At 43.7% G+C, this 24,386-nt stretch overlaps 1 pseudogene; it reads left to right on the forward strand.

The window, feature by feature from the left end:
- Positions 1 to 20,834: 20,834 nt before the first annotated feature.
- On the forward strand, positions 20,835 to 21,178 carry LOC119238130 (cyclin-dependent kinase 1-like; annotated as a pseudogene).
- The last annotated feature ends 3,208 nt before the right edge of the window (positions 21,179 to 24,386 follow it).

Genomic DNA, 24,386 nt, shown 5'->3' on the forward strand with positions numbered 1-24,386 from the left:
CGTCTTGCATTGCGTGCATTTTTCTCCTTGGCTTCGTCTGAATGCTCTAAAAAATACTGAACTTCTGCCCCTTTCCACTGCACTAAGCAGCAGGAAGAAAAGGGTTTGCCTGCAATTGGCCTGAGTGTTACAGGGGGGTGTATCAGTGACCCCGGGGCCCTTCCTACTAGACAACAGAAACTCAGGGGGAAAAAGAACAAATCCTGAGTGATGTCATCCTGCTCTACCTGCAAGGCTCTCCTGGCAATGCTGAAGTGTTTGTTTTGGTTTTAATAAGGATTATTAAACCAGGATGGTTTTCATAAGGAGGATGATTCATCTATGTGGGTTCACACGTACACACAAGAGCTTCCTTCAGCCAGCTGATCTCTTCCTCCCTCCCCTGCCCTCTCTCGGGAATCCTCCTCAGTCACTGAAAAGCAGGGTTCCCTCATTATACCCCTCCAGGGGCACCCCTCCTATTGGTTGTCTCTGTGAAAGTCACCCCTTTGCCATAGACCTGAGGTCAGCAATCTATTGCCTGCCTTATGGTTTTGTAAGTAAAGTTTTATTGGAACAGAGCTTGTCCATTCATTTCTGTGTTGTTTGGCTGCTTGCCTGCTGCAATAGCAGAATCGAGTAGTTGCAAGAGAGCCTGTATGGCCCGTCAAGTCAAACACAGTATCTGGCTCCAGCACTTTATAAATTTGCCATCTGCTGTTATAGACCAAGATGTGAGTGATGTGAACCTGCAGCTGTGCAAGCAGCAGCCCCAGAGACATGGGAAGCAGGGGCCTCCAGGACACAAGACAGGCTTGCCAGGAACAAACAGCTCAGAGGGGGCTTTCAATGCAAAGCTTCCCCCAGCACATCTACCTCCCTCACCCCCAGCCCAGAACCCTTCTCCATGGCTTCCAGACGCAGTGATCTTGGCAGAGAACTTAGGACTGTGAAGTGTCGAGTCAGGTCAACATGGGAATCATAAAGGAAGGTATCTGTTCTATTTCTTTTTCTGCAAAATGGCATTAAGAATGGAGTCTCAGGGCCTCCCTGGTGGCACAAGGGGTTAAGCACCGCACTGTGAAGCTATCTGCAGCCTCTGCAGCTCGAGTTCGTTTCCCCAGCCAGCCAGGGAGAGGCCCACAAGGCACAGCAGACCTCTCCTATCTCGCCCGCTGCTCCTCTCAAGCAATATATTTTGGTCAGTCTGCCTGTTCTGTTCCCCATTCTGTCTCTGGTGAATCCTCTCACCTCCCCACATCTCTGGCCTGTACCCCAGCTCTTGTATACATGAATAAATAAACCTTCAAAAAAAAAAAAAAAAAAGAATGGAGTCTCTCTAATGGGAATGTTGTGAGAATCAGATCAGGTCTTGCAAACTACATGTTTGTACCATACCTGCCAAATAGTAAACATCCTACAGATGTGAGCCCAGGGGCAGCTGTGGTGGCAGCATCAGCGTAGCATCAGCATAGCACTGTTATCATCAGCCTCACTCTGCTGAAAGAAGCCATCCATCCCTACCCAACAACAAGGAAGTCATGAAGGCAGGAGTCAAGAAGGATTTTGCTCACAGCCCAGCACCTGAAAAACAGGTGAGCTCAGAAACTTCCTTTGGCTGCTAGAGGGGGCCTATAGCAAGGTGTTAATTCTCTGGAATGATTTCAATGAGAGGGTTTCTCTGGCATATCAGGTCCAGGTCCCCTAAATGCACAACACACAATCATGCACACATGAGTACAAAACTAAGTAGAGACTTAGGACACCTTGCAAATTCTTAAGCTGTAGTTCTGAATGGGTAGGCCAGAGTTAACACCACATTTTGCTATTTCCTATTATTTTCCAGATCATTGAAGTAGGCTGCATTTTTTTTTTAATTGAGTGCATTTTGTGGCCTGATCTTATAGTCAAGATCCAATTTATCCAATCACAAATAAGCAAACAGCCTCATCCTACAGGCTCTACTAGGGTCCCCAGGGTGATAACCCCAGAGGAGGAGAGATTGTGCTATGGAATAGACGGGCAGGAAAGTAGCATGGGCCACAATATGTCCAGATCAAAGAACTTCCTACTTTTCCCTTCCAAGAAATTACACAGTTGCCTACTTTTCTGCTAATCTTCCCCTTTCTTCAGTGGGCCTTCATTTTGCTCAATTAGCTGCTAATAAACTCTTAATACCTGCTAATCTCTCTTTTTTTAAAAGAGGTTATTGGGCAAATCTGCAAATCAATGCAGTCTCAGTTGAGGGCTGGGAAACTAGAACTCTGTGATACCACATTTTCTCAGGGCTGAGAATCTTTTAGTTGGAAAATTCATCATTGACTTAATAACAACTCTTAAGGGAAGGGCAACACCTCATGCCTCAAATGCACCTGTTAGCTTTAAGACATAACATGATTCCAGATACATTAGAAGGGGGGAGGAGGAACCTCAGAATAGAGAATAAGAAAAATTACAACATCAACAATGGTTATCATTTAATGAGCAATTACTATGCCCCAAGGACTCTGCTCAATAAATTTCCTAGGTTTCTCATTGAACCCCTACCCGCCAGCAAAATTGATACAATTACCCCATTCTACACCAAAAGAAGCTACAGCTCAGGAACCCTCAATGCCTCAAAAACTGAGCCTCAAGGTAACCAAACTCAGGGTGGCAAAGCGACACACTTTTTTATCTCTCACCAAGCAAGAATTGGGTGTGAGTTTTCTCCGGAAACTGAGGACCTGGAAAGAGACAATCCCACTCCATTCTGCAAGGGAAGAAGCCGCGAAATGCACAAGCCAGCCTATGCTTGAGATATCGCTGCCGCTAAGCTCCAAAGTCTCCCTGTTCAATAAAATATTTAAGAAAAATGCACTCACATGATGATTATTAAAGCCAGCCTAGAAGGGGATTGGAAGAAGCAGGTAAGAGCAAGACATGCAGTAAACCTGTGAGGAAGGCAGCCATAGCTCCCTCCCCGACAGACCAAGACAGCAGGCTGTACCCCATCCACAACCCTACCCCCAGACTGGCTTGCTCTGCCACTGCCATGCCCATCAGTCCCCACCCCTCCTCTGCCAGCTCTTGCTAGTCCCGTGGCTCCCTCCTAACATTACCTCCCCCACAGTCCTCAGGAGTTAGGGCACATCAGCTGGAAATTAGCTTCAGTTGGTCTCCTAATTGCAGATATCAAGCAGGAGTTGGATCAATGCAGCCACAAGCAGGCAGAGAAGGGATCGATTCCAGGCCTGCCAATGTCCCCAGCTTTTCATCTGCATGACCCACAGACCGTCCGAGGAACCTATCGCAGGCAGGTAAGCCAGGCCCTGAAAGAGGCATAGAGCAGCCCTCTGAGGAATTGAGACAGACACTCCTGGGACTCACCTATCCCCTCCCCTGACAGCTGCAAGAAGGGGAGGTTCGGCAGGGGTGGAGCTGATCCCACTGGCCCTAAGCCATATACTGTCCTTGGGTTATCACCTGGTTTCCCAGACAAGGAGAAAGTTACCTGCCCCAGCTCCACAGGAAGTGACAGAACCAGGTGCCGCTCCAGGTCTGGCCAAGTCCTAGCTCTTCCAGCCTCATGGAAACATCTCTATTAAGTGCCCACTGTGTACCTGCTATGCACTAAGGCCTGGACAGAGCCAGGGAACAGGGACATGAATCAAATATGGTATCGTTCACTTATTCCCACACCTGTTAGCACATTTTAATAAGGAGTCTTGGCCCCTACTCAAAAGATTCTATTCCTGTAGATTTAGGGAGGTACCCAGAAAATCTGTACTCTTAAGGACTTTCCAGGATGGAAATAGATAAGGCAAGAGGGGGGAATTCTCTTATTTCTTTTTTTTTTAAAAGATTTATTTATTTTTATACAAGAGCTAGGGTACAGGCCAGAGACGTGGGAGGGTGAGAGGATCCACCAAAGATGGAGTGGAGGGAAGAACAGGCTGACACACCAAAAGCACTGCTGAGGGGAGCAGTGGGTGAGACAGGAGAGGTTTGCTGCACCATGTGGGAATCTCCCTGGCTGGCCGGGGATCGAACCTGCGCTGCGCTCAACCCGCTCCGCCACAAATAATGAAATTGTATGAGTGACTTTTACCTTGAATGGGATGGGGGGGCGGAGGTAAGAGTTAAATTTAAATTTTTCTAATTAAATAAAAGGCTCCCCTGTTGATTCCACAAGTGCAGCAAGATTTGGGAACTCGACACTCCAGGCTGCAATTCCTTGGAATTGATGCTCACTTTGATAAGGGGTGGCAGGGGAGAGGGAGCCATGGAGCTGACAAGTTCATTCACACTGAGATTTTAGAGGCTTAATAATACACCACTTTCCCAAGGCACCGCCATTTTAAAATAGAACCTCATGGAGAAAGCACTGCTTACCCCCAAAGAACAAATCCCTAATGATAAAATATAGGCCACAGTAGAGCTGTTTTGAGGCAGAAGAGTCTCCAGACAACTTCAAATAGCACAGCAGCTGTACACAGAAAGAACCAGAGCCTAAAAGAGATTCATGAGGCTTTGTCCAGAGCTGGGGGAGGGGTCCGGTGCTTCATCACTGACACAGATGCTGTTTTTGCTTCAGTTTTATCGAGTTGTGAGGACGGTAAGGCCTAGTCTTTTATGGGCCAACCACCTGGTGGCAGCTAGGTTGCCAGTGTGGCTGGACAGCCCAAAGCCGCCTCTACCAAAATGAACACTCATCCTCAAATGGACCAGCCAAGCCCAGAGCACCACCACCCCCCCCCACCACAGGAGAAGGCACCACACTGGGAACAGCCAGGGGCCCTGGGGAGTCCTAAGGGCTTTTTGGTCCATACAGCAGTTTTGTAACTTGGTCAATGAATATCTATCCTGCACCCTGCTCAAGGTTGGACCAAGGGATTGTAGAAAGTCAACCACCCCTAATCTCATGGACCCTGTGATCTGGCTGGAGAAAGTCAAACCAAGCTGAATATGAAACAAGACAGAGGAGAGCAACCAGGCTGTGTGACTCCTGGAAACCACACATTACCAGGGGAAATGGAATAATCTAGCAAAAGTTAACCTAGGGGACAGCTAAGATCTATGTAGGTACCATGTGCCAGACACTGTTTCTAAGCACCTCGTGTGCAATAATCTAATCATCAACCCAGCCCTACATGGACATGCTCTGTACAGATACAAAAACCAATGCACAGAGGTGTTAAGTAACTTGCCCAAGTCACAGCTAGCAAATACTGGAGCTGAGATTAAAAGGAAGCAGTGTGACTCCTTATCAGGTGAGCTGGTAAGTGCCTACCACCTGGCTTTCTAGAAGGTGGGGACCCATCATATTTGCCAGTTTCTATGATGTAAATACACCACAGTCAATTTCTAGCTACCAGGTGACATCACAGAACACAGTTGTCACAAGACAACCACACACCATCAAACACTAGTTTCACCATCCAGATCTGACAGACAGGACTAGGAGAGAACAGATAATAGTGAAATAGAGTAGAATAACTAGGAAGGGATGCATTTTGAGTGCTTATTATCTTTGTTTTTAATATAATTTATGTGTAAGTCATAGAATTTCAGTTTTAATAATGACTCTCATCATTCCTAAAAATTTGAAAATTGGTTCTCAAGCTGGTGCACACCCACTCAAGCACACTGCTGATTCAGAGAGACTAATTCAGTCAAGACTGAGGGATGAAGAGGGCACAGCTGCCATTCAGAAGGGTTTAACTCAGAAGAAGGCAATGGTCTTGTGGGAAAGACTAGATCTTTATGAGAACTTTTCAACTGACAACACTGTCCAAAGACAGAGCTGACTTCCAGGTAGGTACTGAGTTCCCCAACAACAGAGAAACCCAAGCAGATCAGACAACCCCGGGACCCCTGGGAAGCATAGCTCAGGTTACTCTTAGAGTAGAAGAGAGTTTTCCAAACTGCATTCTGGAAATGTCTTCATATTGAAATCTGGAGTCATAAAATCAATTTAGTGAGTCGCGGGTCAGCATTTTAAATGAAATCGCATAGAAAATATAGACATACTAAGGAGAAGAATTGCTTTGTAAAACTTGTTATACATTTTTAAATTTATTTATTATGGACATATGAATAATGTATATACTTGCCTACCAGGTCATGAAGTAAAATAAATTTACTATTAGCCATATCAAAGAAGTTTGAAAAGCCCTGGAATGAATAAGTTCCCTTCTAAACTTGAGAATCTGTGATTCCACATCTCATTAGTTATCATTGGAGAGGTCTTTCCTGTCTCCCAGAAAGACAGGTACAGGGATGGAGACTGATCACCATACCCACCTGCCTCTTTATCTGACCTAGGACCAAATGTTCTTAAAGGCACATTCAGCAGAGGGAGCATGAAGGGATGTCATAAGAGTTGCTTTCCTCCAGTGGTGGGAACTCAGTTGCACACATTTCACCCAGGAAGAATTAAGCCTGAAATTATGCCTTTCCCACACCATCTCACCCCAGGATGGTTTTTCAGGTGGCAGGAAGTACCCTGAAGAGCCCATCCTGACCGAGGAGTGCCCCACCAGAACCTATGGATGGGGACAGGGGCAGCAGATCAGCAAGGGCCCAAGTGGAACATGTGTCTGCACACCTCAGAAAGGAGGAGGTGTGACAGGGTAAACACATGCCCAGTGCTGAGAGCAGCTGGCGGGCAAGCCGAGAAGAGGAAGGCGGGAGAAGAGAGGCGGAGGCATGACAAGTGCCGTTTCGACATGAAAAGCCACATAGTAACAATGACAGCGGGGTCTAGGACTTGCACCCAGTGACTCTTCATTTGTGTCTGTTTCTCCTTCAAATGCTAAATTCCATGAGTACTGAGACTCATTGACTGTTCTCTCCCTGGCATCTACTCAGAAAACAATAAATATTTGTTCACTGAGCAGACAGATGAGCTCATTTCAGTGGGAGCTATTATAACAGGGAGTCCCGCCGGATACCCTAAGCCAGAACTCTTATATTGAAAAGCACTAACAGATTATAGCCCCCAATAACACTTGTGCCAGGGCAAGGACTTTAGAGTCCATCAGTCAACTAATGATGAAGATTTTTGAGATTTAAGTATGTCCTATTGTTTTTCCAGGTGGCCAAGCATTAGCCAAGCCAAGGTCTTGGTGGGATGGCCATGGGCTACCTATATGGACAAAAGTGAAACCAACAGGCCAATCTCCCCAAAGGCTCTTCTCCCAAGTGCATTAAAGAATCAGTCATAGAAATTGAAGGGCAAGAGGGAGTCTGCTCCACATTTCCCATACCCAGCTCTCCACCCTGTACCTAGCAAAGTGCTGAGTAAGGCAGAAAACTCTGGCAATAAGGGCTAAAGCTCAGTTGAGGATACTTTGCAAAAAGGTGATACAAGGCAGACTTAGGAGACACACACACTCTGCCCTAAGAGAATTTGCAGAGGTGGGAGGCACCGTTGCAGAGGAGTAGATCAGGCACAAGAAGCAGACCTCTCCAACCAACCCTGAGAGCCATGGGCCTCAGCGGGAGAAGGCAGGCAACCTAGTCTGATGAACTATTTCTAGGAGTTAATTCAAAAGTTTGGACCTCCTAAGACCTAAGAATATAGCCCCCAAGTTTATGTTCCTGAATCAATTAGGATTACTTCAGCTCTAAGATGTGAAACTATGGCCAAAGGCAACTTAAAATACAGAGACATTATTACTTATTAGACAATAAGTAGAGTTAGGCTCTCACAGGTAAGTATAGCAGCTCAGTCACATCTTTGGGACATAACTCCATGAATCCTCCACCATTCTCCTCATAGTCACAATGTGGCTGCCATGTTCCAAGCATCACATCAATATCCAAATCAGTACCAAAAAATAGAGCACAAAGTGACTTTCTCCTTTTCTACTTCTCACTGATCAGGAAGGAAACATCTTTCTCCAACTATGTTATTCTTACAGCTCATTGGCCAAAACTCAATCACCACAGCCAATCAAAAAGGGGGAAAGAATTGGAATTAGCTGGTTCTGATGCCATTTTAAGCCCCTTTCCAGATCCACTTGACCCGGCTTGCTCAAGGGGAGGGCCTGAGCAGCACTGCCTTCAACTCATCTGCTGGACAAGCAGACCAACTCAGCCTCCCTGCAGGGGAAGGCAGGGCTTCAACATGGCCCCCACCACACCCACCAGCAGCTCTGCTCCCAGACCTGGCCTGATGGGACTACACAGCCTGTGGCTCCCACCACTATTTCGTAGTACTAAAGCATTTGATATCATCATTTCTTATGATGGACCATGGGCAAAAAAGTTTGACAGCACCCACACCTCTTCAAACTCTCACCAAAACTATGAGCTTTGGAGACAAAAATTGAGAAAGATTTCAAACCACCCGTAGGTAACAAGCAGTGAAAGAAACAACTAGCAGTCCCTCCCTGCACGCACAAGTTCACATAATTACACACTTCCTTTACAGAGCAGTAAGTTCACTAAGAAAAATTGATCCCTGTTCATGTTTCTTGCCTGTTTTTAAACCCTTTTGACCTTTCTCCGCAGGAGGCCCTGGCCCTGCCAGCCTCCGTAGAGAAATGTGAAGGGTGTGCAGCCTGGCAGGAGACTGAGATCAGGCCCTGCTTACAAATCACACACTGGCCACCCTTCAGCCAAACATCCACCTGGCACTCAGAGCTGAAACCTTTAGATTAATCCTGAATCTGTCAGTTTCCATCACGTTCACGTGGGAAACATGGGGTGGGGGGCAGGAGGTGACAGGTGCCTTGAACTGTGTTGACTCTTAGCTCCACCTCGACCCTCTCCTGCCCGAGGTCCCCATTCTGCCCTTTCTCAGCCAAGCTTCCACACGCACCCCTCCAACACTCCTCTTCCTGCCTCTTCTTCCCTGGCCTCTCTAGCATCTCTGTCCTCTGCTGTTCCCAACTGGGTGAGCTCAAGCATTTGCAATCACTCAGCTCTGCTTCAAGCCCAGGCCCAGCACCACTGGCGGAGGTGCCAGGGCAAGCTGGCTGAGCCCACTGTGACTTGGTTTCCTTACCTGCTCAACAATACCGCCTCTCTCTAGGTTGCTGTGAGGAGTAAATAAAACAGGAAGAGGTAATGGATCCAAGAGCTTGCAGAGGACCAGTCACTGTTCTAGATTTGCAGATGATCCGACAGATGCAGAAAAGAATTAAAACAGGGTCTGGAATTTCTCAGTGCACAGCGCATGCTAGCTGTGGTTACATCATCAGCATTTAGAGGTCCTTTTTCCCTGGTCCTCTGGCCCAGTGGTCATCTGGTGCTGGCTACACTTGGGGTGGCCCCAACCCCACTCTGGGAGGTGCTGCACCCCTTGGTACCTCAGACTCGCCTGGATTCCCCTCCCTTGCTGGGCTGACTAATGACTATTAAAACTTAATCAAAATTAAAGGATGTTGACGGAGCTCTGTCATTACTCAGCATGACAATATTTTGATAACTGCAGCTCCAAACAAGAACCAGCACAGGGTACTCTGGCAATAAATCCTGCTGGGGGTACCCCAAGCCTGTGGGTGGCACAGCATGGGGTTTCTTCACCCCATCCACATCCCATCCCCACATGTCAGCTCTTCACATGCCACATAGAGGGAAGAAATGAAATGCAAGGACAGAGCTGTCCTGGACAGGTCAACCCCACAGGCTGGGAGAAAGGGCACACTTGCCTCTTCCCTGGGGCTGCACTGAGCCCCTACAGGTCTCTGTTTGCTCATCTCTAAAATGGGTGCAGCAATGCCCCCTCCCCACCTGCAACATCAAGAAGATAGAGAGAAATATTAGGTAAAGAAGGGCTTGAAATACCCAGGTGTGTCCTTGGAAGGACCGAGCATTTTCCCTGTTGCTTTCTCAATTCAGAGTGGGGGAGTCAAGGTTAGAGGTCATAAACCATGGCCCCATCCAGTCTGCAGCTGTGTTGTGTTTGGCCTATGCTGTGTGGTATGGCTTTTAATGTGGATTTGTTGTCAGCATTTAAAAACCAGGAAATTTCACATAAAAACCCAGACTTCTGGCTTGTCCTGAAAAATCAAAAATCCAGCAACAATTAAGTCACAGCTTAATAGTATCTGCGCCTTCAGCCACAGCAAGACAGTGCTGTCAGGAGCAGACACCCCCAACCCAAACGCATGCTCACACACCCCTCCTCCCCCTGGCTTTGAAACTCCTGGTCCATGTGTGAGGCCTTGAACTCAGACCATCAGCCCTGAAGGCTAGTTTCAGTCCTGCCACTTACTCCCCATGAGACCCTGGGAATTCACCTTTCAGCTCTCAGCCTCAGTTTCCTATTCTGATAAATAAGCATTCATTTATTCTACAAATATTTATCAAACACCCATTCTAGGCCAAGCATTCAGCAAACAAGATAGACAAAGCAGACACTAAATAAACAAGTGAAAAATAAACAAAAAATAAACTAGAAAATTTTCCCATGATGATCTGTGCACTGGAAGTAAAGCATGCTGAGGTGCTGGGGTGGCTGGTGGGGGAGGCTGGGTTGCAAGGGGCCCTTGCACTGAGGTGATCAGGGCTGGTGAAGACTGGGGTTCAAAACTGTGCCCACCACCCAGAGCTATGACATACTTAACACCTGATGACAACACTGCTGGTGGGCTTACTCCCCTCTCTCTGGGTTTCTTAGGAGGCCTAGGGAGGAGGGGGTGGAGTTGAGGCAGCTCCAGGAGCAGGTGGGTCCAGGGGCCTCCCCACCCCCGCCCACCAGTCCTTGCTTCCAGCGGGCTGCTTTCAAAGCCTCCGCAATTATCCCATCTATAAATACAGCCAGCCAGCAGAGGGGCAGAGACACAGGCAGTGGAGTTAACCCTTGAGGGGGCCTCCCCCATCTCTCAGCCCTAGGCAGCTCTCCCCACTTCCTCCCCACTCCCTGCCTTTGGCCCCTCCCCTCCACCCCTTCCCACCAGCAGCTGAATCAATGTTTGAGTGGTACAAGCATCAGCCCCTCTGCATGTGGGAAGGGATGTGTGAAGGCGGTGGTAACAATCTCCCCCCAGTGGTATTTATTCTCCACGTCTGTCTGTCGCACTCAGAGTTGGCTCTCCCACCAACCCTCCCGCAGGCAGCCTGCAGGGGCCTGCTAGCCTCTGCCTTTAAAGGCACAACTGTCTCCTGTCTCACTCTCCCTGGGAGGGGAGCCACTTACTGCAGGCCTAGGATTGGTTTCACCAGAGGGAAAGAAAGTCTTTGTTTAAATAAAAGCCATGGTTAGATGTTCGATTTGCCCCCACATTAATGAGCAGCTCCCAGAGGACTCTTCTCCCCACCTTATAGCTTCTGCCAGCTTCAGGCCACTTCTGTTCACAGGTCTGGGAAAGCAGCCCCCTGTGGCCTGCAGGCATTTCACCTTCCAGATCAAGGAAGCCCTCCCTGGCACCCCAAACCATTGTAAACCCCCTCACACAGCCTGGCAAGCGTGGCTGGTGTGAATTTTCAACTGTCCCCTCCTCCTAAGTGCAGTCTTGAGTTACCTGTCAAACTCAAGCAGTGCCTGAAATCAGTCAGTTCAGTAAACACTGGTGAATGGGTAAACAGCGAATGAGCGAGTAAAGGAACACATGCCGAGTCGTGTGTTAACACTTTAAGGCCATAAACCCTCCTGAGCATCGGAGGCTGGAGATAGCACTGAACAGGGCGACAGCGTGGGCTCTAGCCATCCAAGAACAGTGTCCAATAGAGAACAGTCGCTGTCTGTGGGTTCTTCACCCACATGCACTATGGCAAGACCACTCAGGCTCAGGGAACAGCAATGGGACTTATTTAACTCATTTTTGGCTTGTGACTGTCCTCCCTCAGCCAAACAAGTTTCTTAGTCAAAACCTTCATTTAAGATTTGTGTCCTCTGTCATCACTGCTCAGGAGAAGCAGAGAGAAGAGTAATTAGCAAAGCCAGCAGCTGGTAACCCTTCCACAGGGAAGGGTCATCATTTGTTCGCTTAAGTAAATCTCTGCTCCTTGACTAGCCACCTGATGTAGGCCAAGATATGGCAATGGGTTCCCTCCCTGGGCTTGGCGCTGTGCAGAAGACCTGTGAGGCAAGCAAAAGTCAAAATCTTTTTTTTCTTTTAAAAAAATAAGGATTCTCCCCAAGGAGATGGAATAAAGCTTCCTATTCCTTCTAAAGAACACAGTCCAAAAGGAGGCAAGAATAATAGCAAGTTTACTTGAGAGAGGCCTCGCAGGCTCTGTCTCAGCCGGCGGTCAAAGCCAGCCATGTCAATGATAAGTCATGTTGATAGGACGAGAGGAAGAGAAGGTACTTCACCTCTGTGGGGTTCCTCCCGCAACCTCAATCCCCCACCTACTCATGAGAAACACATCTGACAAGCTGCCACCGAAGGGACAGTTGGCAAAACGCCTACCCAGGATTCCTCAAAGCTGTCAAGGTCACCCCGAATAAGTAAGGCCTGAGGAATTGACATGTCAAAGAGGAAACCAAGTGCAATGTATCCTGGGTGGGATCTTGGAGGAGAAAAAGGGCAACAGGTGAAAACTAAGGAAATCTGAAGAGCGTATGGGCTTCCGTTAACAAGACTGTCCATGTTGGTTTGCTAATTGCAGAAAGTGTAAGGTGCTGATGTAAATGTTAATACTAGGGCACACTGGATCAGGGTATATAGGAATTCTCTGTAATATTAATGTAATTTTTCTGTAAATCTAAACTTCTCCTAAAATAAAATGATATTTTTTTAAAAATTGAAGACAAGTGTTTTCGGGGCATCCAGCCCAGCGCAGCCCGGGGTGCTGCTAGCACTCCCAGCGGCAGGACGTGTCCATGCTCCCGCCTCTGAAACGACTTTTCTCACTGAGCAGCCAACTGGCCTCTTCTCTTCCTGCCCCGCTGTTCTGAGGTCTGTCCTCTGAAACCCGCAGAAAAGTCTGCAGTCTAGTCTTGTCTGCAGCCCCAGATTTTAGGGTTATTCTGCATCAACTCAATAGAGACCCGAAAACATGTCTCTATTCCCAACCTTCATCTCAGAGACAAGGAAATCCTGACCCAGGAAGGGGAGAGGCAGGAAACTAACCCAAAGTCACACAGATACTGAGTCCCAGGCCAAAGTCCTCTTCATTTATCATGCAGTTCTTGAGAAGGCTAACGTGTGTTCCTGGTCCGTTCTCACTGTACGCCTCGCCATTCCTTCACATTTGTTACAATATGTGACATCTAGATGCCAGAGTACCCTCCCTCAAAGACACTCCTCAGCTGGTAGATGTCTCCCCTAGCCTCCCCAGAGTCTTTTTGAGAAGTTGTCATGATTAGGGATGTTAAAGAAACCAAGATTCCCTCCCCCCCAACAGTTGATGTTCCAAATTGAATGGAATGTTCCAGATGAGAACTAACTGATGTAACTCCATGACGCGGAGTTCCAAATAGATAAGCAGGCCTTCCTTAAACAGACTGCAGATACACACAGTCACATGCATGAAGGGTGAGTTCTCGTTGCAATCTTCAGACAACAGAAATGACAAAATCATTTTGATATGGTCCCACTCCACCTCTTTCAGAAAGTTTTTACCCACTGTAGATGGGTAAGAGAACCAACCAGCCTAAAGCTAATATTCATTGAGACTGTAAGGTGCATTATAAACATTACTCATTGATTCATTCGATAAGCACTTATTGAACACCATGATAGACTAGGAATTGGGGAAAGAACTGAGAATACAAACACTATAAGAGCCAAAAATGTCCCCAGATATTGTCAAATGTCCCCTAAGGGACAAAATCACCGAGTTTTTTTTTTTTTTTAATTTTTTTTAAAGTTTTGTTTATTTGTGCATATAAGAACTGGGGTGTAGGCCAGAGGTGCAGGGGATGGGAGGATTCACCAGAGAGTGGGGAGCAGAGCAGGCAGATCCACTGAAACACACTGCTGAGAAAAACAACGGGCAAAGCAGGAGAGGTCTGCTGCACCATGTGGGTTGCTCCCTGGCCTGCTGGGGAATCAAACTCATGCTGCAGCAGCTGGCAATAACTTGATAGTGCTGTCTTTAACCCCTGCGCCACCAGGGTGGCCCCACCCTGAGTTTTAAACCATCGCCCTAAATATTCTTTGGTTTCCATCACCATCCATGCTACCAGAAACTCCAAATAAGCGATTGGCCTACAAAACAAAGACATCATTCTCCTGAAAATTATCTCCTGGGCCTCAAGCTGCTTTCCAACAGGACCCTATTACTTACTATCAAATAATGCAGCTTCTAATTCCTGAGGACTCCATCCCAAATCTCACCATCTCCTTCCAGGAAGTCTACCTGTCTACCTGCCAGCTGAGTCACCTATGACACAGCTCTTCCTGCTCTGTCTGACCTTGCTTGGTACAATATTGTACGGGAGTGGGACAGGGTTGACTTCAGTAGAACATCTACGTATATTTGATCTTGTATTGTCTTGTAATTCATTTTGAGTGAGCAAAGACTGATGAATGGGTGTGATATATCAGACATCGTGCTGGTGCAGTGGGCCACAGAGATGCAGGATGTGATCTTTACCTTTAATTAGTTCACATCTTCAGGGGAGAAGGTACACCCAAGAGTTGCAGTCCTGCACAGTCCTGCACAGTTGCTTTCTACCTCTCCTCTGCCTGATCCCTACCAGCAAAGGCAGTTTAATTCTTCTTTTGTGACTCTCCAGTGCTGAGCGCAGAGTAGGTGCCCAGGTAGAATCAGAGGGGACAGAGTTTCCACGGGAACACATCTTCACAAAGACAATGGCCATCCTTCTAGGATGTCCACTGGGCAACTTCCTCTAGAAGTGATGATAAAAACAAACACTAGTTGTCTTTTTCATTTTTTTTTTAATGATAGCAACCCTATGTAAATTGCTCTGCTTTTTTTTTTTAACTTTTGCTCCATGAAATCCCAAAATCCATGATCCACTGCTTGAATAGAAGAAAGTACAGCAAAGAGGGAGGGGGCCAAGGAACACATTTAAACAATCGGGAAATAAGGAAGACTTTGCAAAAATAACTACCGACAACAAATAGGCTAGGGAATACTTAGAAAATGTGAACACATACAAAATCTGCACATCGCGGGAGTCTGCATCCTGAGTCTTGGGGGAAATATGCCAACACTCTAACATTTTTGAAAAGTGATAGAGAACAGAGGAACAAAAGAAGTGTGGCAAGACAGCTGGAGGCAATCACCTTCCTAAGTCAGAAAAAGCAGGAGCACAGTAAACGGTCAAGCTTTAAGAAGGCCAGTTTTAGCATTTCAAAGCAATAATGGAATCAAGTTTAAAATGTTTTAACAACAAAGATGAATAGAGGTGGTGTGAACCGCAAGCTAAACAGCAAAGACACAGACTCCAGCTTGAGTCAGCAGGTAGAAGCCACAGAGAAGTTCAATAAATGGCAGCAGGGATTGTTGGTGTTATTATTGTCACATTCAAAGTACCGCAGGCCCCTGGCCTTTTTCCTTCCTCTCCTTTGACTTGAGTTAACATCATGGTCTCTATAGACAAGACTTATGTAGAAGAAAGGTACAGCTCTCACTCACCCCATCCAGAAGGATCCTGGAGTACAACTTCCAGGGCTCCAAACTGGGGGCTACATTGAAATGTTGAATTTGGAAATGTCTCTACCAGGCTAGTAACAAATCCATTTGCAAGTGAACAACTCAAATGATTGGTTACAGGTCCTTTTCAAGTGAAATGGCTTCCATATACTCGAAGGTGGACCTAATGAAGCTGTCAGCTGATAGATCATTAAAAATAGCTTTTGATGATCGAACACTACGTGAGTTTTAATACAAGACTTGGAAGTTCAAATATTTAAGTGAAACCCCATTCCTTACATTTCCATTAACTTACAGGGATAACTTTTTCAGCACTTGTGTCTTAATAAACAAAAAATAGGATTGTTATTGATACCAAATTTGGTCATTCCGAGACAAATAATATTCATCCACAGATACATGAAATATTTTTTTAATTCCATCCATCTCATAGCAGATGCATTTCCAATGCGTGTCACTTCTGTGTTGAATAATTATATATCAAAATATGTAATATATTTGTGTTTTCTCTCAATTGAATAGTAATAATTTTAATGGTTCAGAAAAATGCTTCAATACTTAAAGTCTCTTAGTCACATGAAATGTTTTAAAATGCTATTTAAATGTATATGTATGTTCTTGCAGAGAAGTATGATACAGAAATCAATAAAAAAAACTTTCAAGCATAAAAATGCATTACATTAAGATAAATTCTCAGGAATAATGGAACAAAAATATAAGTTCAAGGAGAAAAAGGAATGATGTAAAAATGTCTGACTCCTAAGAAAAGCTTATTTTGTACTTTTAAACGAGATGGTAGTATCAAATCAACATATTTGGATTTCATTGGAACTTTAAAAAGAGCAAAGTAAAGGTTTATTTTAAAATGTCAATATTTACAATATACCAAAAATTACATTCTTTGCAACTATGTAAAATTGTAATGAAAAACTGCAGATATCAGGTTAAAAATGTGCAGTGGTTTACAACACTGTAAATGAGGACTCTAGGTTCACACCCCCTCAGATGGATATTATCATACCACAGCCACTACCAAATCACCCATAATCCTCCACCAGTCCATTTTGCCTTATTTGCCTTTTACTCCTCATCTTCACATGCCTCCTCGGGTAGCCTCATTCTACATTTAGATTTCTTTTAATTGCGATAACATTGGTTGACAATACTGTCCAGACTTCAGGTGTACAGTTGCTCACCTCAGCAACATTGTCCCTATTTTCAAAGTCTCACCACCTAGTTGAACCAACCAGAAAAATATATAAAGCAGTTGAGGTACTTGGCAGACAGTGGCCTTGCCTACATGGGCACGTTCTCCTACGACCTTACTAAGTAAATCCAGATTGTGTTTAGGACAACAATATGCCCAGGTAAGTATTCATTTCTCAGCTGCCTTCCCTCGTGGGGGGCTCATAGGACAAAATTCTAGCTGATGAGACAAAAGGTACACCTGGGGTTTTCTGATAAGGTTTTTCCCCTAATAAAAGTGTAGATGAGATTGGCTCTGCCTATCCTTTCTTCTTCTAACTTGAATGCCGATGCAATGCCTGGAGCTGCAGCGTTTATGTTGAAACCATGAGGCCACAAGCATAAAGACAAAAGTCAACTAAAGATGGGAACGTGGACACAAGGAATAATTCCAGGACCCTGAAGACATTATTCAGCAATGACCTAATGCTGACAAAAGCCTCCTCTAGCTCTCTCACTTTGTTATTTAAGTTACTTTTAATTTAATTTCAATTACTTAACTATTTGGTTTTATAATTAAAATTACTTAAATACATATTTAAATTAATATTTACATATTTGATGTAGTGAGATATACTGCTATAAACTACTGCTAGCTGAATATTTCCGTGACTTTTTACTATGTAACAAGTTACTACAAAACTTAGTGGAATTAAAATGTCATTGAATTAAGCCACAGAATGTGTGTCAGGAGTTCAGAGTGGGTCCTACTAGAATGACTTGTCTCTACACTGTGATGTCTGCTGAGGAGACTCAAACAGCTGAGTGACATAGGAACTAGAACAGCTGGGCCTGGGGAATTCACTTCCAAGATAGTTTCTTCACTCATGTGTCTCACACCTGGGCCAGGATGAACAGATTGGACTCATATGGGACTATTGGCCAGGTGCCCACACATGTGGCCTCCCCATCCGGCTCAGGCTTTTCATAGCATGATGGCTAGGTTCCCAGGGCAAGCATTCAGAGAGACCTAGGCAACTGAAGTTGCATGGCTTTTTATGACCTAACCTTTGCAGGAGTTGTGCATATCATTTCTGCAGAATCAGTTGATCTAAGCAGTCACCAGATTCAGGGAGAATAGACACAGATCCAAGTCTCAATGGGAAGAATATCAAAGAACTTGCAGCCATTTTTTTTTTAAACAACCACAATTGTTAAGTTTCTTTTCCTTGCAAATTGACCCCTTTCTCACTGATACAATGAATTCTGCAAGAGAACATAAAGTAGAAGTGAAGTTAAATAGTAGGATTACATTGTTACATTCAAAGGAGGAGGAGGGCCTCCTTGGTGGCACAAGTGGTTAAGTTACAGCACTATCAGCACTATGAAGCTGTCTGTAGCCACTGCAGCATGAGTTCAATCCCCGCCCAAAGAGCTACCCACATGGCGCAGCAGACCTCTTCTGACTCGCCCACTGCTCCCCTCAGCAGTGTATTTCAGTTGATCTGCCTGTTCTGTTACCCAATTTGTCTCTGGTGAATCATCTCACCCCCCCCCACACCTCTGGCCTGTACCCCAGTTCTTGTATGCATAAATAAATCTTTTTTTAAAAAAAAGGAAGATGAGATAAGAGAAAAGTAGTCAAGAAAGTCTTCATCATAAACAAGTGTTGATGGAAGGCCTGTCAGTGCATAGGCAAAATAAAATGCCAACAGGCTGGCAGAAATGCTGCAAAACTTTCTGTCTATCCCAGTGCTAACTAAGAGTTCAAATCTCAAACTTCTATTCACAACCAACATGAGTTTGGAAAATTCTAGAGTAGCCTCAGTTTGTATAAGAGCAAAATGGAAAGCACATGCCAGAGTAAAGGCTATTTTGTGCTAAATAAAATAACACAAGAAGAGCTTAGCATGGTGCATGCCTTTTGGTATATGCTCAATAAATGCTGTTCATGTGTTTATTCCTTCAAAGAATTCACATATGTGAGGAAATTGAATAGTTGTCAACCATAAAATTGACAAGAATTCATAGTGCCCAAACATAAATTGAAGCCCTAAGCCTCCCTTATTGGCTAATCAATATTTACTGAAACTTAGGCATTGCAAAGTTAAAATGACTTAGACCCATTTTTCTGCAGGAAAATTAGAACAAACTTTAAAAGATCTTCTGATGTTCAGGCTTAGTTCAGCCTTTTGCCTACAAAACCCATCCCCACCCATTGCTGTCAATTTGAAAAAATCTATAGCATTTCTTATGAAGGCCAACCATCCAAACCTGGGCTACATTTTCTAAATATTAGATTTGAATTGATTTATTTTGTGTCTAAATGCTTTGGGCCACAATCTTCCTGAATGGATTAAGTCAGGCCTTCTATTTATAGCAGCTGGCTCATTCAGTCCATTTCCTTACTATAAATACCTGAGTGCACTTGTTTTAAAGTAGAACTCTGTCATCTGATTGTCCCAGTGTAGATTAGAGGGGAATAGAGGAGAGAGAATGAAAAATATAAAAGAAAGAGAAAGAAACACTGCATTACTTTACTCTGCTCAACAGTTATTTTCACAGCTCCAAGATCCACAGCTAACTGGATATAGGAGAAAGACAAGAGGTTCTAGCTCTTCTTAGTATATTAACCTTGAGAAGTTGACAGTTGTTTGTGACTTGGTGCCACCAGGTTGTTTCTTAACATCTCATCCACTGAAAGTTTTCTCTTCTGAGTCCCAGCTCTCAATCTCTCTCCTCACGAACATATGGACTCACAAACAAGGCAGGGCAAGAGAGAGTTCTCCTGGCCTCAATGCTCTTGATTAAAAATAAATTTTCGGGCCTCCCCTGGTGGTGCAGGCAGTTGAGCGCAGTGCTGTGAAGCTGTCTGCAGCCTCTGCAGCATCGGTTCAATCCCAGCCAGCCGACGAGAATCCCACATGGTACGGCAGACCTCTCCTGTCATGCCTGCTGCTCCCCTCAGCAGTGTATTTTCTCAGTCTGCCTGTTCTTATTCCCCACTCTGTCTCTGGTGAATCCTGTCACCCTCCCACACATCTGGCCTATACCCCGGTTATTGTATAAATAAACAAATCTTTCAAAAAATAAAATAAATTTTCATAACATCTCATATCAGCCTCTTTACAGTGTCAAAGATGGGACACTGAGCTTCCCACAAATAGGGATCAAATCCCTACTGAGCTCAAAGTACTATGAAAATATACTCCAGAGTCGGAGCAAGGAGCGGATCTGCCTGGCAGGTGCACCAATACAATAGAGAAGATCTGTTCAAACATCACTGATGTGTTCGTACATCACTGGAAAGTTAAGAAGACAGAGGGAGAAATGTCGTTTCAAAACATCTCTCAGGCAAAGTAGAATGTGTGGTTGAGGGAATACTGTAAAAGGCTCCTGGAGATGTGGCTAACATCCCTAAGGGCCATGCTTTCAATAGTGTGTATTTGTCATTTAGGGTAGTTGGGTTTTAAATATCTTTCTTATTTTGAGGTTTCTACCAGCAGCCCTACTCCAATCTTCCACTCACTGTTTAGTTTGCAGCTTCTCCTCCAAATTAAAGTTGGACAAATATTTGCTTTGAGTAAATATATTGATTCAAGGGTACAAGAAATTATCAACAGTCTACCAGGGTTTCCACATGTCTGTCTGGACAATTTCCCCAAGGATCTTTTTACAGGGTTATAACCCACTTGTGCAAATTTCAGGTACCAAGGGACCCCTCTGACATGAAGCAGCAGCCAATAAAAAGCAGGATCTCCTGACCTCTCCAGATGCATGAAATGAAAATATACTTCAAATAAGAGAAAAGTATTCATTAAATAATTTCAAAAATAATTTATGCATGATGTCTAAGTGGGGTTGATCTCAGGAATGCAAGGCTGGTTTAACATTCTAATATCAATCAATGTAATTAACCACTTTAACAAAACAAATAACTTAAAAAACATTATTTCAGTAAACTAAGAAATATAATTAGAATATTAATAGAATATTTGGAAATATTTTTTATCATATTATATAATATGTTTTCAAGACTCTTGAAAGTTGAAAAAAAAGGTGTTGCAAACATAGTTGATGCTGCTACCTCCATTACTCCACGAACCCCACAACCACTATCATCACAGAATAAGTAAGTCAGGATCTACCAGACCTATTAAGTAACTATGGAAGATTATACCAAAATGAAGAAACTTGGAGAAGATACCTATGGAGCTATATATAGGGGTAGACATAAAAGTACAGGTCAAGTAGTGGTCATGAAGAAAATCAGACTAGAACATGAAAGGAAAAGGAGTTCTAGTATTGCAATTTGGAAATTTCTTTATGAGAAAACTTTGCTATTCAAATATAATCAGTTTTGAAGATGTACTTATGAAAGATTCCAGGGTCTAGCTCATCTTTTAACTCACTGGGTCTCAAGAAATACTTGGATCCTATCCCTCACAGTCAGAACATGGATTCACTTGTTAGGAGTTATTTGTACAGGACATGCATTTTGTCAGCATAAAAAGAGCTCTTAGCAAACATTTAAAAACTCAAAACCTACTGATAACAGAGGAATAATTAAACTGACTGCTTTGAATTTACCAAAGCTTTTGGAATACCTATGAGTATATCTATGAGTTTCACTCCATTATAGTTATTCGGAAATTTTACTGGGGAGAGAGCTTACTACTAACTCCAATTGACATCTGGCATACAGACACCATAATTGCAGAACCAGCAAAAGACAAAGAAGTAAAATTGTCTTTATTACAGATGACATGATTGTTGATGTAAAAAATCCTAAGATATCTGTAGAATTGCTGATTTTAGCAAGGACATGGGATAGCAAGGTCTGTGGAAAAAAATAGAAAGACTCAAAGTGTTGGAAATTGAAATAAAATAGATACCATTGATTTTAAAAATACTATATTAGTTCTCAATAGCTACAAAACAAATTACCAAATTAGCAATTAAAAACAGCTAACATTTATTACCTCACACAGTCACTGAGAGTCAGGAATCTGGGAGTAACTCCTCTACATAGTCTGGCTCAGGGTCTCTCAGGAGGCTGCAGTCAAGATGTCAGCCAGTGCCGCTGGCCAGACATCTGACAGCTTGACTGGGCCTAGAGGATCCACTTCCAAGATCATTCATTCACATCTAGTTGGCAGAGATCTCAGTTCCTCTTAAATGGAATTTCAGTTCTTGGACCTTCCAACAGAACTGTTCCCATGTCTTCCAGAACAAACAATGCAAGAGAAAGCAAAGAAGATATGATGCCTTTTATTACCTAGTCTCAAAAGTGGCGTTCCATTACTTCTGCCATATTCTGTTGGTCACACAGACCAATCCTGATACATTGAAGAGTTAGTGGTTGGGGGGAGGAACTATACAAAGTCATGAATACCAGGAAGGAAGGACCACAGGAGGCCGGTCTGGAGGCTGGCTATCACATATACCATTTACAATAGCATAAAAAGACATAAAATAAATGTAGATCAATATAACAAATGTATGCTAGCCCTCTGTAACAAAAATGACAAAATAATCACTGAAAAAATTAAAGACATAAGTTCTTCCATGTCATTTTTGGGAACAGCTCAAGGTACTAAGGTGATGGTACATGGGTGAATTGGTGGTGGAAATTCTAAGGGGACTATACCTGATGTAAAATGTATACAAATAAAGAAATCAATTAATAAACAATAAATAAAAAATAACAAAGACTAACCACAAATCAGTATATAAAATAACTTCAATCTTAAATTATAAACCTGCTATACTCAACAAATGTAGAGCTAACAAAAGGTTCCTGTACAGTTACTAGCACTACTAAGAGTGGCATTTATAATAGCAACTATTGTAAAGAACAACAGTTGCAAAATAATCAGAATCTTATGTACAATACCCAGTGGCAAGTAGCAGGCATATCATAAAGTTGTCCTTTTAACATAAAAAAAATTGAAGACATAAATGAGTGAAACTATACACAATGTTTATGAATTGAAAGACTCAATATTGTTAAGATGTCATTACTTCTCAGTGTATTAGAATTCAATGTAATATCAACTATAATACCACCAGGCTTTTTCTTAATATAAGTTGAGAAACTGATAATTATATTTACAGGTAAATGTTAAGAACACAGAATAACAAAAAAACAACTGAAAACTAAAGCGCCAAGTTGGAAGACTTGAGACTGCCTCCTACAACTCACCTTCAAATACTGTAAGAACTACACTATTTTAAGATTTACCACCAGAAAGCTACAATGGTAAAGGCAGTGTGCTATTAACATAGGCGACAGGTTAATAAAACAGGAGAGAGTTCAAAAATAGTCCCACTCATATACAGTCAACTGAATTTCAACATAAATGCTGCAGTAATCTAATAGGAAAGGCGACACATCAAACATTGCTAAGACAACTGAATGTCCCAGGCAGAAATTAAACCTTGAACATTGTGTTACTCTATAAGTGAAAAATTAACTTAAAATTTATTATAGATCTAAATGTAAATGCTGAACTAAAAACTTCCAGAAGAAAAGGTAAGAGAAAAATACATGACCTTAATATAGGCAAAGAATTCTTTGATAGTACACAGAAGCACATCCCAGTGTATGGTATTAAGAGGTGGGGCCTTTCAGAGATGATTAGACCCTGAGGGTGGAGCCCTCATGAACGGGGTTAGTGCTCTTTTTAAAGGAATCCAAAGAGTTCCCTCATCCAGCTAACATATAAGGATGCGGCAGGGAGACACCCACAGCTATGAGACAGGAAGCAGTGCCTCACCTGACACCAAATCTGCCAACTCCTTGATCTTAGATTCCCAGCTTCCAGAACTATAAATTTTTGTTTATAAGACACCCACTCTGTATTTTTGTTACAGCTGCCTGTTTGGACTAAGACAATACTAACACTATACTAACACTATATACTAATGGGTCCCTTTTTTAAAAAAAGAAACTATTCTGATTTCTGTTGCCATATTTAGGGATTTTCAAAGCTTTGCTTTTATAAATAAAAAGCCAGTGAATATTTCTATGTAGTCACCTCTGTCAGGATCACTGAATAGGTCCTAACTAGATGTGAGACAATCAGGACTATTTTTGGAGGGAGGGAAACCTAGACAATTGCACAAGATACAAGTGAACCTCAAGTTCATCCAAAAAACATTGACTATCAAGAAGATGTGGTACATGTACACAGTGAATACTACTCAGCTATCAAAAAAGATAAGCTCTTGCCAGCTGCAGCAACATGGATGGAGCTGGAAGGGTTATGCTAAGGGAAATAAGTAAGAAGGAGAAAGATAAATACTGCATGGTGTTACTTTATGTGGAATAGAGAGAAACCAAACAAAGTAGCAGACAAAGATAAACTTTAAAACCAACGCTTGAGGGCCTCCCTGGTGGTGCAGGCAGTTGAGCACCCCCCTGTGAAGCTGTTGGCAGCCTCTGTAGCACGGGTTCGATCCCAGCCGGCCAGTAAGAATCCCACATGGTGCAGCAGACCTCTCCTGTCTTGCCTGCTGCTCCCCTCAGCAGTGTATTTCTTCAGTCTGCCTCTTCTCTTCCCCGCTCTGTCTCTGGTGAATCCTCTCACCCTCCCGCACATCTGGCCTGTACCCCGGTTCTTGTATAAAAATAAAAAAATTTTAAAAAACCCTTGAAAGTCGACCATTGAAATGAGGCATCCAGAGGGAGGGGGAACAGGAGGAGTAAGAACAGG

The sequence above is a fragment of the Talpa occidentalis genome, unplaced genomic scaffold (assembly GCF_014898055.3).
Source record: "Talpa occidentalis isolate TD23 unplaced genomic scaffold, MPIMG_talOcc4v2.1 talOcc4.11, whole genome shotgun sequence".
Classification (NCBI taxonomy): domain Eukaryota; kingdom Metazoa; phylum Chordata; class Mammalia; order Eulipotyphla; family Talpidae; genus Talpa; species Talpa occidentalis.